The following is a 15,996-nucleotide window of genomic DNA, read 5'->3' on the forward strand; positions in this document are numbered from 1 at the left end:
CTAAACTGAACTGGAACTAGAACTGAACTAGAACTGAACTAGAACTGAACTAGAACTGAACTAGAACTGAACTAGAACTGAACTAGAACTGAACTAGAACTGAACTAGAACTGAACTAGAACTGAACTAGAACTGAACTAGAACTGAACTAGAACTGAAACTAAGAACTGAACTAGAACTGAACTAGAAACTGAACTAGAACTGAACTAGAATGAACTAGAACTGAAAACTAGAACTGAACTAGAACTGAAATAGAACTGAACTAGAACTGAACTAGACTGAACTAGAACTGAACTAGAACTGAACTAGAACTGAACTAGAACTGAACTAGAACTGAACTAGAACTGAAACTAGAACTGAACTAGAACTGAACTAGAACTGAACTAGAACTGAACTAGAACTGAACTAGAACTGAACTAGAACTGAACTAGAACTGAACTAGAACTGACTACTGAACTGAAACTAGAACTGAACTAGAACTGAACTAGAACTGAACTAGAACTGAAACTAGGACTAAGAACTGAACTAGAACTGAACTAGAACTGAAAACTCGAACTGAACCGAACTGAACTAGGAACTGAACTAGAACTGAACTAGAACCTGAACTAGAACTGAACTAGGAACTGAACTTAGAACTGAACTAGAACTTGAACTAGAACTGAAATAGAACTGACCTAGAACTGAACTAGAACTGAACTAGAACTTGAACTAGAAACTGAACTAGAACTGAACTCGAACTGAACTAGAACTAAACTGAACTAGACACTCGAACTCGAACCTGAACTAGAACTGAACTAGAACTGAACTAGAACTGAACTAGAACTGAACTAGAACTGAACTAGAATGAACTAGAACTGAACTCGAACTGAACTAGAACTGAACTAGAACTTGACCTAGAACTGAACTAGAACCTGAACTAGAACTGAACTAGAACTGAACTAGAACTGAACTAGAACTGAACTAGAACTGAACTAGAACTGAACTAGACTGAACTAGAACTGAACTAAGAACTGAACTAAACTGAACTAGAACTGAACTAGAACTGAACTAGAACTGAACTAGAACTGAACTAGAACTGAACTAGAACTGAACTAGAACTGAACTAGAACTGAACTAGAACTGAACTAGAACTGAACTAGAATGAACTAGAACTGACCTAGTAACTGAAACTAATTTCCGTTCTTGAGATATTGGGTTCATAAGTCGGTAGATATAAAGGTTTTTTAAGGCCTTTTTAAAGAATTACATACCTGACTTGGTTAAATAATTTTCCATATCACTGGTTATACTCGAGTTCCATTTCCACATTTTCAATGCTATTAAATCTTCCTGGCACAAGCCATTTGTATCGGGAGCAGTTTTCAAAACTTTATAATTGTTATAAATGGAATCGCGTAACTAAAAAATACAGCAAAATAATTTATTAAATATTAATTAAATCAATAAAAAAATAATCAAAGTCTATGAAATTGCATAGAGTACCCAAAATCCCTCCTTACCTGTTCCAAATGTGGTGCCTTGTCAATGGTACTCTTCGATGGCAATCTCGTACCATGCCTGTGGAATATCCAGATCTTTTGTGCCACACAACCATTTACATAATACTGTTTATCCATATTTGTGCCCTTAATTATTTGATAAGCCGTTTTAGAGGTAAAATGACGTGTCTGTGTACGTTCGGTATCTTTGCCAAAGCAATAGTCATCCTGAGCCCCAACCTCCAGCGAAAGAAGTGCTAAAAAAGCACTTAAAAGGAAAAGTTTCATGTCTAAAATGAGGAGAGCAGAAAAATGGAAAATAAATGACTTGTTTAATGTACAGGGTTTTTTTTTTTGATGTGACAGGTTGTAACTATCTAATCAAAGGTGATTTAAATGATTCGTTTATTTCATCATAAAATTGAAAAGAGGTCAAAAAACGCATTAAAATTAAATTAAAATATTTGATGTCTTCTCTGAAGCTACATATGACAACATTTGAGCAGTAAGGTAAAGGAATTAAATCAAAAAGAAGGTAATCTTTCAAACAATTTCCTATTATAGTAAATTTTTTCAAAAATTTCCTATTAAAATGGAATTTTTCGAAAATTGTCTATAAAAAAGGGAACTTTTTGAAAAATACATATAAAAAAGGAACTTATCGAAAATTTCATATAAAAACGGATACTTTTCGAAATTTATCGAAAATGTCCTATTAAAAAGGAAAATTATCGAAAGTTTCCTATAAAGAGGAAATTTAATAATTTCCTATAAAAGTGAAATTTATCAAAAATGTCCTATTAAAAGGAAATTTACCGAAAATGTCCCATAAAAAGGAAATTTATCGAAAATTTCCAATAAAGGTACTGAACTAGATATGAACTTAGAACTGAACTAGAATGAATAGAACTGAACTAGAACTGACTAGAATGAACTAGAACTGAACTAGAACTGAACTCACTGAACTGAAACTGACCTAGAACTGAACTAGAATGAACTAACTGAACTAGAACTGAACTAGAACTGAACTAGAACTGAAACTAGAACTGAACTAGAACTGAACTAGAACTGAACTAGAACTGAACTTAGAACTGAACTAGAACTGAACTAGAAACTGAACTAGAAACTTAAACTAGAACTGAACTAGAACTTGAACTAGAACTGAACTAGAACTGACAGAACTGAACTAGACTGAACTAGCACTGAACTAGAACTGAACTAGAACTGAACTCGAACTGACTAGAAACTAGAACTGAATAGAACTGAACTAGAACTGAACTAGAACTGAAAACTAGAATGAACTAGAACTGAAACTAGAAATGAACTAGACTGAACTAGAACTGAACTCGAACTAGAACTGAACTAGAATGAACTAGAAACTGAAACTAGAATGAACTAGAACTGACACTAGAAATGAACTAGACCTGAACTAGAATAGAACTAGAACTGAACTAGAACTGAACTAGAACTGACTAGGAGCCTGAACTAGAACTGAACTCGAACTGAAACTAGACTGAAATAGAATGAACTAGAAAAATGAACTAGAGAAACTGAACTAGAACTGAATAGAACTGAACTAGAACTGAACTAGAACTGAATAGGAACGAACAGAATGAATCGAATGAACTAGAATGAACTAGAACTGACACTAGAACTGATCTAGGAAAACTGAACTAAGAACTGAACTAGAACTGCACTAGACTGAACCAGAAAATGAAACTAGACTTGAACTACCAATTCAGAAATTAAATAGAACTGAACTAAACTAAACTAGAACTGGAAATAGAACTGAACTAGAACTAGGAATGAAGTAAGAGTAGAACTTGAATAGAACTGACTAGAAAATTTCTCAGAAAGGAAATTTTTGGGAAAATTTCCTATAAAAAGGATATTTTGGGAAATTTGCTATAAAATAGACATTTTTGGGAAATGTTCCTTATTAAAGGGAATTTTTTAAGAAATTTTCAAAAATTCCCTTTAATAATATAAAATATTCTTTCAAAATACTGCTTTTTTCCCACTATTAAACTTTACCAACCCCCTTCATTTTAAAATAAAATAAATTATCCATTTATTTCTAGGAAAACAAAAGGCCCATAATATTAAAATGTGATTTAGTCAACACTTTTCTTCCACACAAATGAGTTGCTGCTCCTTTTCCATTTAATAAAAAAAACAACATTTTGATTTATAAATATAAACCTCTCATACACATAAAATATCCTTTTTAATTTAACGATTGTATTGAAATTTCCTGTTTTTGTATATAAATTTTCAAAAACTTTGCATGTTCAATGTGTTTAAGTCTTTTCTATATAGAGACATGTTTAGTGCATTGTTGTTGTTGTTGTGTTGAGTTAATATTTTGCTGATAGTTTTCTTTATAGATGACACTCCTTAATAATCGTACAATAATCATTATTTCCACGTGTTTATTTATAAGAATTTACTTCCTTTTTGTCCTCTTTATTAAATCACATGATAAAATAGTTTAAAAACACGTAGATAGTAAAGGATTCTTTTAATGAAATAAATATTATTCGTTCTCTGATTAAAAATCGATTTATACAGTTCAAGGTTATTAACATACATTTCTTAGGAATTGGATGAGTTGAATAAGAGTCAAAAGTTGGAAATATCTACTTCGTGTAAATAAATTATAAATTTAAGTTGAAGAAAACTGTCTCTGTAAGATATTTATCTTTTAAACTGCTTTACCACAACACTGCATTATCAAATACGTAAAATATCATAAAAAATTAATATTAAATATTTTCGTTCATTATTAAAATATTCTTATTTTATTAAGCTATAAAAATTTTACATATTTTAACATACAAAAAACATAAACATAACTTTAAAGACAAAAATTATGGGAGACGATATTATTATAATAATGTTTGGCCAAGACGAATTAAAAGGCTTTAGGAAAAATTCCAACATGTCATGTAAATTGGTCCTTCATTTGTTGAAATAATCACAGAAATTGTTAAACGTTTTGTCTTTTATGAAAAAATATAATTATTTCTGCTTCCCACACATTTCTTTTTCATGTTCTTCGTCTGGTACATTTATTTTGTCTATTTTGTAAATATTTTTGTTTAGTTTTTATTTAGATTTATCTTAAATAGATGTTAAATAAATACTCATTGTATATTTATTATAGATTTTATTGAGTTTTATTTAAGAAAGAAAAATTGCTATAATTAAAATTTGTTTATACAGTATTATGCAAGAAATGTGTATGTTGACCCCTATTAGAAGTGGATAAAATTTTTATGTGGGAACAAAATTTAAATTGCCAGGGAAATCTTAAAGCCAAAGAAAATTTTTTAATAAATATTGTAAAGAGACCTTTAGATTCTTTGCTGAAAGTTCAAATTATAAGAAGTTTTCGTTAGAAATAGTAAATTTTAAAAATTGCCTTATTTATAGGAAATTTTAAACAAAATTTCAAAAAATTTCCTCTTTTGTAATAAATTTTTTCGTGAAATTACTTTTTTTAGGAAATTTTCTCATTTTTATTGGAAATGAGAAATGTTACAAAAATTCCCTTTTAATTGGAAATTTTCAAAGAACTTTTTTCTTTACAAATTTCGAAAAATTCATTTTTTAAAGGAAATTTTTCCCTTTTTATGGGAATTTTTCGAAAAATTCCTTTCTAGAGGAAATTTTCGAAAAATTCCCTTTTTATAGCTAATTTTCGAAAAATTCGCTTTTCTATAGGGAATTTTCGAAAAATTCCCTTTCTATAGGGAATTTTTGAAAAATTCCCTTTCTATAGGGAATTTTCTAAAAATTCCCTATCTATAGGGAATTTTCGAAAAATTCCCTTTCTATAGGGAATTTTCGAAAAATTCCCTTTCTATAGGGAATTTTCGAAAAATTCCCTTTCTATAGGAAATTGTAAAAAAATTCCCATTCTAGAGGAAATTGTAGAAAAATTCCCTTTCTATAGGAAATTTTAGAAAAATTTCCTTTCTATAGGAAATTTTCAAAAAATTCCCTTTCTATAGGAAATTTTCAAAAAATTCCCTTTCTAGAGGAAATTTTAGAAAAATTCCCTCTCTAGAGGAAATTTTAGAAAAAAATCCCTCTCTAGAGGAAATTTTAGAAAAAATTCCCTCTCTAGAGGAAATTTTAGAAAAAAATCCCTCTCTAGAGGAAAATTTAGAAAAATTCCCTTTCTGGAGGAAATTTCGAACTATTCCCTTTTCAATAGAAAATTTTCGAAAAATTCCCTTTTCTATAGAAAACTTTCGAAAAATTCCCTTTTCTATAGAAAATTTTCAAAAAATTCCCTTTTCTATAGACTATAGACTAGACTATAGACTAGACTATAGACTAGACTATAGACTAGACTATAGACTAGACTATAGACTAGACTATAGACTAGACTATAGACTAGACTATAGACTAGACTATAGACTAGACTATAGACTAGACTATAGACTAGACTATAGACTAGACTATAGACTAGACTATAGACTAGACTATAGACTAGACTATAGACTAGACTATAGACTAGACTATAGACTAGACTATAGCCTAGACTATAGCCTAGACTATAGACTAGACTATAGACTAGACTATAGACTAGACTATAGACTAGACTATAGACTAGACTATAGACTAGACTATAGACTAGACTATAGACTAGACTATAGACTAGACTATAGACTAGACTATAGACGACTATAGACTAGACTATAGACTAGACTATAGACTAGACTATAGACTAGACTATAGACTAGACTATAGACTAGACTATAGACTAGACTATAGACTAGACTATAGACTAGACTATAGACTAGACTATAGACTAGACTATAGACTAGACTATAGACTAGACTATAGACTAGACTATAGACTAGACTATAGACTAGACTATAGACTAGACTATAGACTAGACTATAGACTAGACTATAGACTGACTATAGACTAGACTATAGACTAGACTATAGACTAGACTATAGACTTGACTATAGACTAGACTATAGACTAGACTATAGACTAGACTATAGACTAGACTATAGACTAGACTATAGACTAGACTATAGACTAGACTATAGACTAGACTATAGACTAGACTATAGACTAGACTATAGACTAGACTATAGACTAGACTATAGACTAGACTATAGACTAGACTATAGACTAGACTATAGACTAGATTATAGGCTAGACTATAGGCTAGACTATAGACTAGACTATAGACTAGACTATAGACTAGACTATAGGCTAGACTATAGGCTAGACTATAGACTAGACTATAGACTAGACTATAGGCTAGACTATAGGCTAGACTATAGGCTAGACTATAGGCTAGACTATAGCTAGACTATAGGCTAGATAGGCTAGACTATAGGCTAGACTATAGGACTAGACTATAGGCTAGACTATAGGCTAGACTATAGGCTAGACTATAGAAGACTATAGGCTAGACTATAGGCTAGACTATAGGCTAGACTATAGGCTAGACTATAGCTAGACTATAGGCTAGACTATAGACTAGACTATAGGCTAGACTATAGGCTAGACTATAGGCTAGACTATAGGCTAGACTATAGACTAGACTATAGGCTAGACTATAGGCTAGACTATAGACTAGACTATAGGCTAGACTATAGACTAGACTATAGGCTAGACTATAGGCTAGACTATAGACTAGACTATAGGCTAGACTATAGGCTAGACTATAGACTAGACTATAGGCTAGACTATAGGCTAGACTATAGACTAGACTATAGGCTAGACTATAGGCTAGACTATAGACTAGACTATAGGCTAGACTATAGGCTAGACTATAGGCTAGACTATAGACTAGACTATAGGCTAGACTATAGACTAGACTATAGGCTAGACTATAGGAAATTTTCGAAAAATGTCTTTACAGCAGTGTTGCTCAAACACATACTACCATAGACTACCATAGTTTTATTTGTGTTGGTAAAGCAGCAGAGAACAGAATTCAATTCAAAATAAAAGTATACTAATAAAATGACTATAAACTATAAAGCATATGCTAACTGTCAAATATTTATTATGGATTTTGACAGCCAGCGTATATCAAAGTCTATATATAAAAAACTATCAACTGTTCTCTCATGTTCTCCTACATTAATTCGGCTTTCTCCAAATTTTGTTGTTGTATTTCTGTGTGTATTTTAAAAACGTCGCGTACAGACCTTACTTCGACAAGTGCTGATCAGCAACTGATTTGATTTAGTTTTTTAAGTTGAGAGCAAACCAACTGATATTGCTCATTATAAAAAGAAGAAGAATTAAACCTATAGTGTATGTGTATCAACTTAGCGTCAGCAGAATTTTCTTACCCTATCACGCGTGCTATGTAATGACAATCTTGCGCTCCTCTGCTTTACAGCCACCTTATTGCAAATTTTCCCATCTTTTTCTAAGCATTTGTAAAATTTTAAATTTATTACATCATTACAAAATAAAAATAAAACTAACACATCTAATAGATCGTTGGACCTACAAAGAACGGTGATTATGACAACCCCCTACCATTGTTTTTTAAAAAAATAAAACTTTTCTTTAACAACAAATACAAACAAAAAACTATTGTAATTCATATTAACATTTGCCGACAAGAGCAATTAAATGAATTGAAAGTGAATTTTCCTTTGTTGGCTCTTGATCGTTTTTTTCTTCTTACACTTATTGATATTTTTGGTTGTTTTTTTTTTTTTGATGAATTTCAGACAATATGCCAAAAATATTTCAACAAAATACAAACATATTCTTTTGTTTACAAACTATAATGAAAAAATACTACATGTATTTAAAATTAGATAAACAAATGTTGGGGATTTTTAATTTTAAACATTTGTAATTTTATTTTATTATTTAATTTTTGTTTTTTTTTTTTTAAATTATAAAATTTCTTTGTTGATTAATTGTATGTTAGTCAAAACGTCAAAGAAAATGACTTATTATTTCAAGCAATTTGCATTTATTTTTAAATTTAATTTAAATGATGTATTTTTAAAGATTTAGACATTTATTTTGTTTACTTCTAATCTATGACATGTAATCTAGTTAATTTGTAAATATTTCAAAACTGATGACGTCGTCGTGTGTTTTATTTATTAACTTTATAATTTTTATTATTTTCATAAATTTTGATTATATTTAATTTTCTTTATTATTTTTTTAAGTAATTCATGTAATTTATTGTAAAAATATATTATTATTTTTTTTGCTTTTGATAATAATTTTTCTTTCTTTGCTGACACTTTAAGGTCAAGTATTAGTTGGAATTTATTAACTTTTACAAATTTATTATATTTTCAAAATTTATGATCTTACATGTGATATGAAAAACATGCGCTGAAATAGAAATTTTTATTTAGATTTTAATTTCTTTCATAGATATTTATATTAATATCTTCATAATAAGGGAGCGAAATGATTGACAGGCTTTTAATGGAATATATTGGGAATTTATTTTGAATAAAAAAAAAAACTTTTTAAAATTGAAATATCATATTTTCATCTCATTTTAATGCACTATTCATTATAAACATTTTTTATTTTAAATCGCTATTTAAGGAAATTTTCAAAAAATTCCGTTTTTATAGGAAATTTTTGAAAATTTTTCTATTTTAGGAAATTTTTGAGAAATTTCCTATTTTAGGAAATTTTTGAGAAATTTCCTATTTTAGGAAATTTTTGAGAAATTTCCGTTTTATAGGAAATTTTTGAGAAATTTCCCTTTTTATAGGAAATTTTTTAAAAATTTCCCTTTTATATAGAAGATTTTCGAAAAATTTACTTCTTATAGGAAATTTTCAAGAAATTTACCTTTTCGAAAAATTCCTTTTTTTAATTGTCTAAAAATTCCCTTTTAAGGATATTTTCCAAACATTCCCTTTTCATAGGAATTTTTCAAAAATTCCCTTTTTATAGGGAATTTTCCAAAAAATCCCTTTTTATAGGAAATTTTCCAAAAATTCTCTTTTTATAGGAAATTTTCCAAAAATTTCCTTTTATATAAAATTGTTTATAAGAAATGTTCGAAAAATGCCCTTTTTTATAGGAAATTTTCGAAGAATTCCCTTTTTTATAGGATATTTTCCAAGAATTCAAAAAATTTCCATTTTTTAAAGGAAATTTTCGAAAAATTGTTTTTTTTTATAGGAAATTTTCGAAAAATTCCCTTTTTTTAAAGGAAATTTTCGAAAAATTCCCTTTTTTTAAAGGAAATTTTTGAAAAATTCCCTTTTTTTAAAGGAAAAAAATTCTCTTTTTTATAGGAAACTTTCGAAAAATTCCCTTCTTTATAGTAAATTTTCGAAAAAATTCCCTTTTTTATAGAAAATTTTCGAAAAATTTATAGGAAATTTTAAAAAAATTCCCTTTTTATAGTAAATTTTCCAAAAATTTATAGGAAATTTTTAAAAAATTCCCTTTTTATAGGAAACTTTCCAAAAATTCATTTTTTATAGGAAATTTTCCAAAAAAAAAAAATTTATAGGAAATTTTCCAAAAAAAAATTTATAGGAAATTTTTAAAAAATTCCCTTTTTATAGGAAATTTTCGAAAAATTTATAGGAAATTTTTAAAAAATACCCTTTTTATAGGAAATTTTTCAAAAATTTCCTTTTTATAGGAAATTTTCCAAAAATTCCCTTTTTATAGGAAATTTTCCAAAAAATCCGTTTTTATAGGAAATTTCCCAAAAATTCCCTTTTTATAGGAAATTTTCAAAAAATTACCTTTTTATAGGAAATTTTCCAAAAATTTCCTTTATATAAAATTGTTTATAAGAAATGTTAGAAAAATTCCCTTTTTTATAGGATATTTTCGAAGAATTCCCTTTTTTAAACGACATTTTCGAAGAATTCAAAAAATTTCCTTTTTTAAGGAAATTTTCGTAAAATTCTCTTTTTTATAGGACACTTTCGAAAAATTCCCTTCTTTATAGTAAATTTTCGAAAAAATTCCCTTTTTTATAGAAAATTTTCGAAAAATTTATAGGAAATTTTTAAAAAATTCCCTTTTTATAGTAAATTTTCCAAAAATTTATAGGAAATTTTTAAAAAATTCCCTTTTTATAGGAAATTTTCCAAAAATTCATTTTTTATAGGAAATTTTCCAAAAAAAAAAAATTTATAGGAAATTTTCCAAAAAAAAATTTATAGGAAATTTTTAAAAAATTCCCTTTTTATAGGAAATTTTCGAAAAATTTATAGGAAATTTTTAAAAAATACCCTTTTTATAGGAAATTTTTCAAAAATTTCCTTTTTATAGGAAATTTTCTAAAAATTCCCTTTTTATAGGAAATTTTCCAAAAATTCACTTTTTATAGGAAATTTTCCAAAAATTCACTTTTTATAGGAAATTTTCCAAAAATTCCCATTTTATAAGAAATTTTCCAAAAATTCCCTTTTATAGAAAATTTCCCAAAAATTCCCTTTTTATAGGAAATTTTCCAAAAATTCCCTTTTATATGAAATTGTTTATAAGAAATGTTCGAAAAATTCCCTTTTTTATAGGATATTTTCGAAGAATTCCCTTTTTTAAAGGACATTTTCGAAGAATTCAAAAAATTCCCATTTTTAAAGGAAATTTTCGAAAAATTGCTTTTTTTATAGGACACTTTCGAAAAATTTATAGGAAATTTTTAAAGGAAATTTTCGTAAAATTCTCTTTTTTATTGGACACTTACGAAAAATTTCCTTCTTTATAGTAAATTTTCGAAAAAATTCCCTTTTTTATAGGAAATTTTCGAAAAATTTATAGGAAATTTTTAAAAAATTCCCTTTTTATAGGAAATTTTCCAAAAATTTATAGGACATTTTTAAAAAATTCCCTTTTTATAGGAAATTTTCCAAAAATTCATTTTTTATAGGAAATTTTCCAAAAAAAAATTTATAGGAAATTTTTAAAAAATTCCCTTTTTATAGGAAATTTTCGAAAAATTTATAGGAAATTTTTCAAAAATTTCCTTTTTATAGGAAATTTTCCAAAAAATTCCTTTTTATAGGAAATTTTCCAAAAATTCACTTTTTATAGGAAATTTTCCAAAAATTCACTTTTTATAGGAAATTTTCCAAAAATTCCCATTTTATAAGATATTTTCCAAAAAAATCCGTTTTTATAGGAAATTTCCCAAAAATTCCCTTTTTATAGGAAATTTTCAAAAAATTACCTTTTTATAGGAAATTTTCCAAAAATTTCCTTTTATATAAAATTGTTTATAAGAAATGTTCGAAAAATTCCCTTTTTTATAGGATATTTTCGAAGAATTCCCTTTTTTAAAGGACATTTTCGAAGAATTCAAAAAATTTCCTTTTTTAAGGAAATCTTCGTAAAATTCTCTTTTTTATAGGACACTTTCGAAAAATTCCCTTCTTTATAGTAAATTTCCGAAAAATTCTCTTTTTTATTGGAAATTTTCGAAAAATTCCCTTTTTTATTGGAAATTTTCGAAAAATTCCCCTTTTTTATAGCAAATTTTCTAAAAATTCTCTCCTTTTTTTAAATCTATTAATTTATTTGCACTGAATTAATTATCAATCTAATTAATTCCTGACAAACAAACAATCTACCCAAAAGAACATTAAATGATCTTGATTAATTAATGTAATTGTTTTTTTTTTTTTTTTGTGAATCTAAAATGGTTTTAATTAGAATATAATGAACAGTTTTCAAATTCTCAATACGTTTAGGAAATAAATAGTTAATTAACAAGTTGTGTAAACAGGTAAATAGATTTATACTTATAAGTTTAAAAGCGTCGTTGAGGTGTTTTCTTAATTAACAATATTTCAATAAAATACAAAAAAAGAACAAAAAAACAGTAATTTGCAAAGTAATTCATCTACAAAAAAAATAAAGATAATAATTTGCAAACAAGTCATTTCTCTTTTTTCTGTTTTTGATAAATTAATGTTTGAATACAAAATTGAATTTTAAATTACTCGTTACGTACCAACGTACATACTATTATGATCGTACAAGTGTTTATAAGTTGTATGAGTATTTTTTAAATTAACGTGATAGATCTTTTCAGCGAGAAAGACGTTTTGTCTAAACATTTCAAAGTCGTTAGTTTTTGTTCGTTTAGTGATGATATCTCAAATTTATTTGTCTATATTATAAATACGACATAAATCTATTGACCCCAAGTCATTCATTTGTTACAATCTGTCTATGATGCTGATCTATTCGTACATATTTGCTCACTTTTTTTTTTGTCTAATTGTGACATAATTTTTATTTGTCAATTGTTTGTGTTTTTTTCTCGTTTTTTATGTCGATGTAAAATTTTCAAAGTTATTGAACTTAACGTTATAAATACATGTCAATTGGCTGAGTGTTTATGGCGGCTACAAATGAAAATAGGTTTTTATTTTAATGAATTAAGAATACACTTTCTGGCTGATCTTGCATGGCCATATAATTTATAGTTACAGCAATGAACTAAACTAGAACTGAACTAGAACTGAACTAGAACTGAACTAGAACTGAACTAGAACTGAACTAGAACTGAACTAGAACTGAACTAGAACTGAAACTAAACTGAACTAGAACTGAACTAAAACTGAACTAGAACTGAACTAGAACTGAACTAGAACTGAACTAGAACTGAACTAGAACTGAACTAGAACTGAACTAGAACTGAACTAGAACTGAACTAGAACTGAACTAGAACTGAACTAGAACTGAACTAGAACTGAACTAGAACTGAACTAGAACTGAACTAGAACTGAACTAGAACTGAACTAGAACTGACTAGACTGAACTAGAACTGAACTAGAACTGAACTGAACTGAACTGACAGAACTGAACTAGAACTGAACTAGAACTGAACTAGAACTGAACTAGAACTGAACTAGAAATGAACTAGAACTGAACTAGAACTGAACTAGAACTGAACTAGAACTGAACTAGAACTGAACTAGAACTGAACTAGAACTGAACTAGAGAACTGAACTAGAACTGAGACTAGAACTGAACTAGAACTGGAACTAGAACTGGAACTAGAACTGACTAGAACTGAACTAGAACTGAACTAGAACTGAACTAGAACTGACTAGAACTGAACTAGAACTGAACTAGAACTGAACTAGAACTGAACTAGAACTGAACTAGAACTGAACTAGAACTGAACTAGAACTGAACTAGAACTGAACTAGAACTGAACTAGAACTGAACTAGAACTGAACTAGAACTGAACAAGAACTGAACTAGAACTGAACTAGAACTGAACTAGAACTGAACTAGAACTGAACTAGAACTGAACTAGAACTGAACTAGAACTGAACTAGAACTGAACTAGAACTGAACTAGAACTGAACTAGAACTGAACTAGAACTGAACTAGAACTGAACTAGAACTGAACTAGAACTGAACTAGAACTGAACTAGAACTGAACTAGAACTGAACTAGAACTGAACTAGAACTGAACTAGAACTGAACTAGAACTGAACTAGAACTGAACTAGAACTGAACTAGAACAGAACTAGAACTGAATTAGAACTGAACTAGAACTGAACTAGAACTGAACTAGAACTGAACTAGAACTGAACTAGAACTGAACTAGAACTGAACTAGAACTGAACTAGAACTGAACTAGAACTGAACTAGAACTGAACTAGAACTGAACTAGAACTGAACTAGAACTGAACTAGAACTGAACTAGAACTGAACTAGAACTGAACTGGAACTGAACTAGAACTGAACTAGAACTGAACTAGAACTGAACTAGAACTGAACTAGAACTGAACTAGAACTGAACTAGAACTGAACTAGAACTGAACTAAAACTGAACTAGAACTAGAACTGAACTAGAACTGAACTAGAACTGAACTAGAACTGAACTAGAACTGAACTAGAACTGAACTAGAACTGAACTAGAACTGAACTAGAACTGAACTAGAACTGAACTAGAACTGAACTAGAACTGAACTGAACTAGAACTGAACTAGAACTGAACTAGAACTGAACTAGAACTGAACTAGAACTGAACTAGAACTGAACTAGAACTGAACTAGAACTGAACTAGAACTGAACTAGAACTGAACTAGAACTGAACTAGAACTGAACTAGAACTGAACTAGAACTGAACTAGAACTGAACTAGAACTGAACTAGAACTGAACTAGAACTGAACTAGAACTGAACTAGAACTGAACTAGAACTGAACTAGAACTGAACTAGAACTGAACTAGAACTGAACTAGAACTGAACTAGAACTGAACTAGAACTGAACTAGAACTGAACTAGAACTGAACTAGAACTGAACTAGAACTGAACTAGAACTGAACTAGAACTGAACTAGAACTGAACTAGAACTGAACTAGAACTGAACTAGAACTGAACTAGAACTGAACTAGAACTGAACTAGAACTGAACTAGAACTGAACTAGAACTGAACTAGAACTGAACTAGAACTGAACTAGAACTGAACTAGAACTGAACTAGAACTGAACTAGAACTGAACTAGAACTGAACTAGAACTGAACTAGAACTGAACTAGAACTGAACTAGAACTGAACTAGAACTGAACTAGAACTGAACTAGAACTGAACTAGAACTGAACTAGAACTGAACTAGAACTGAACTAGAACTGAACTAGAACTGAACTAGAACTGAACTAGAACTGAACTAGAACTGAACTAGAACTGAACTAGACTGAACTAGAACTGAACTAGAACTGAACTAGAACTGAACTAAAACTGAACTAGAACTGAACTAGAACTGAACTAGAACTGAACTAGAACTAAACTAGAACTGAACTAAAACTGAACTAAAACTGAACTAGAACTGAACTAAAACTGAACCAGAACTGTAACAGGGCCAACTAAATTTCTAACTATGTATATCTAACTTTATCCTCTGCTCATAGTGGCACAATTTGTATCGTTCCTTAAACCCGGAAATTTTTCTTTTAAATTAATAAAATTGTAATAAGTGCTTTTTATAATTAATTTTCACAATTATATTTGGAACCTTTTTGAAATACTAAAATTTAATTGAAAAATTGGTTAATTAAAATATTATTTTATAAACAATGTGAACAATTTATATTTGATTGCCAACAAAAAATAGCGATTACCGAAAAATTTAATACAATTATTTATAATTTTCTAAAAATACAATTTGTTTTAAACGATACTAAGTATTATTTTGCAACATTTAGCTAAATTATGACCATAAATCAAAAACTTAAAGAATAAGATTTGAATTTTGAATACGAGTACAGAAAAACAGTCAAAATTATTTACAACAAACGTCAGCATGTGCGTCACTCAAAAGATTTTGGCGCAAAACGAAAACTATGAAATTTGAAAGAAACACTTAATTTACACAATTTTGATAAAAAAAAATAATGAATAACAATAATTCTTTATACAGGGTGTAATAATAATAAAGTTAAATTCTAAAAATTTCTCAATAATTTCTAATATTTCAATAATTCTATGAAAACAAACACCAGCAACAAATTAATTGATGTTTTTTAATAAAATGAATAGATTCCTTTGTTT

General features: G+C 28.4%; 1 protein-coding gene across 1 annotated transcript in view; it reads right to left on the minus strand.

The window, feature by feature from the left end:
- Nucleotides 1-1,622: 1,622 nt before the first annotated feature.
- LOC119607972 (nuclear RNA export factor 2) overlaps nt 1,623-15,996 on the minus strand; it is a 34,273-nt gene continuing 19,899 nt past the window's right edge. The window contains exon 14 of the mRNA XM_037962152.1: nt 1,623-1,768. The gene's annotated coding sequence lies outside the window, so the exon portion shown is untranslated. The remainder of the gene's footprint in view (nt 1,769-15,996) is intronic.

Source organism: Lucilia sericata, unplaced genomic scaffold (genome assembly GCF_015586225.1).
Source record: "Lucilia sericata isolate MDLA Ls3-8-SP2 unplaced genomic scaffold, ASM1558622v1 Contig000770F_arrow, whole genome shotgun sequence".
NCBI classification, from domain to species: Eukaryota; Metazoa; Arthropoda; class Insecta; order Diptera; family Calliphoridae; genus Lucilia; species Lucilia sericata.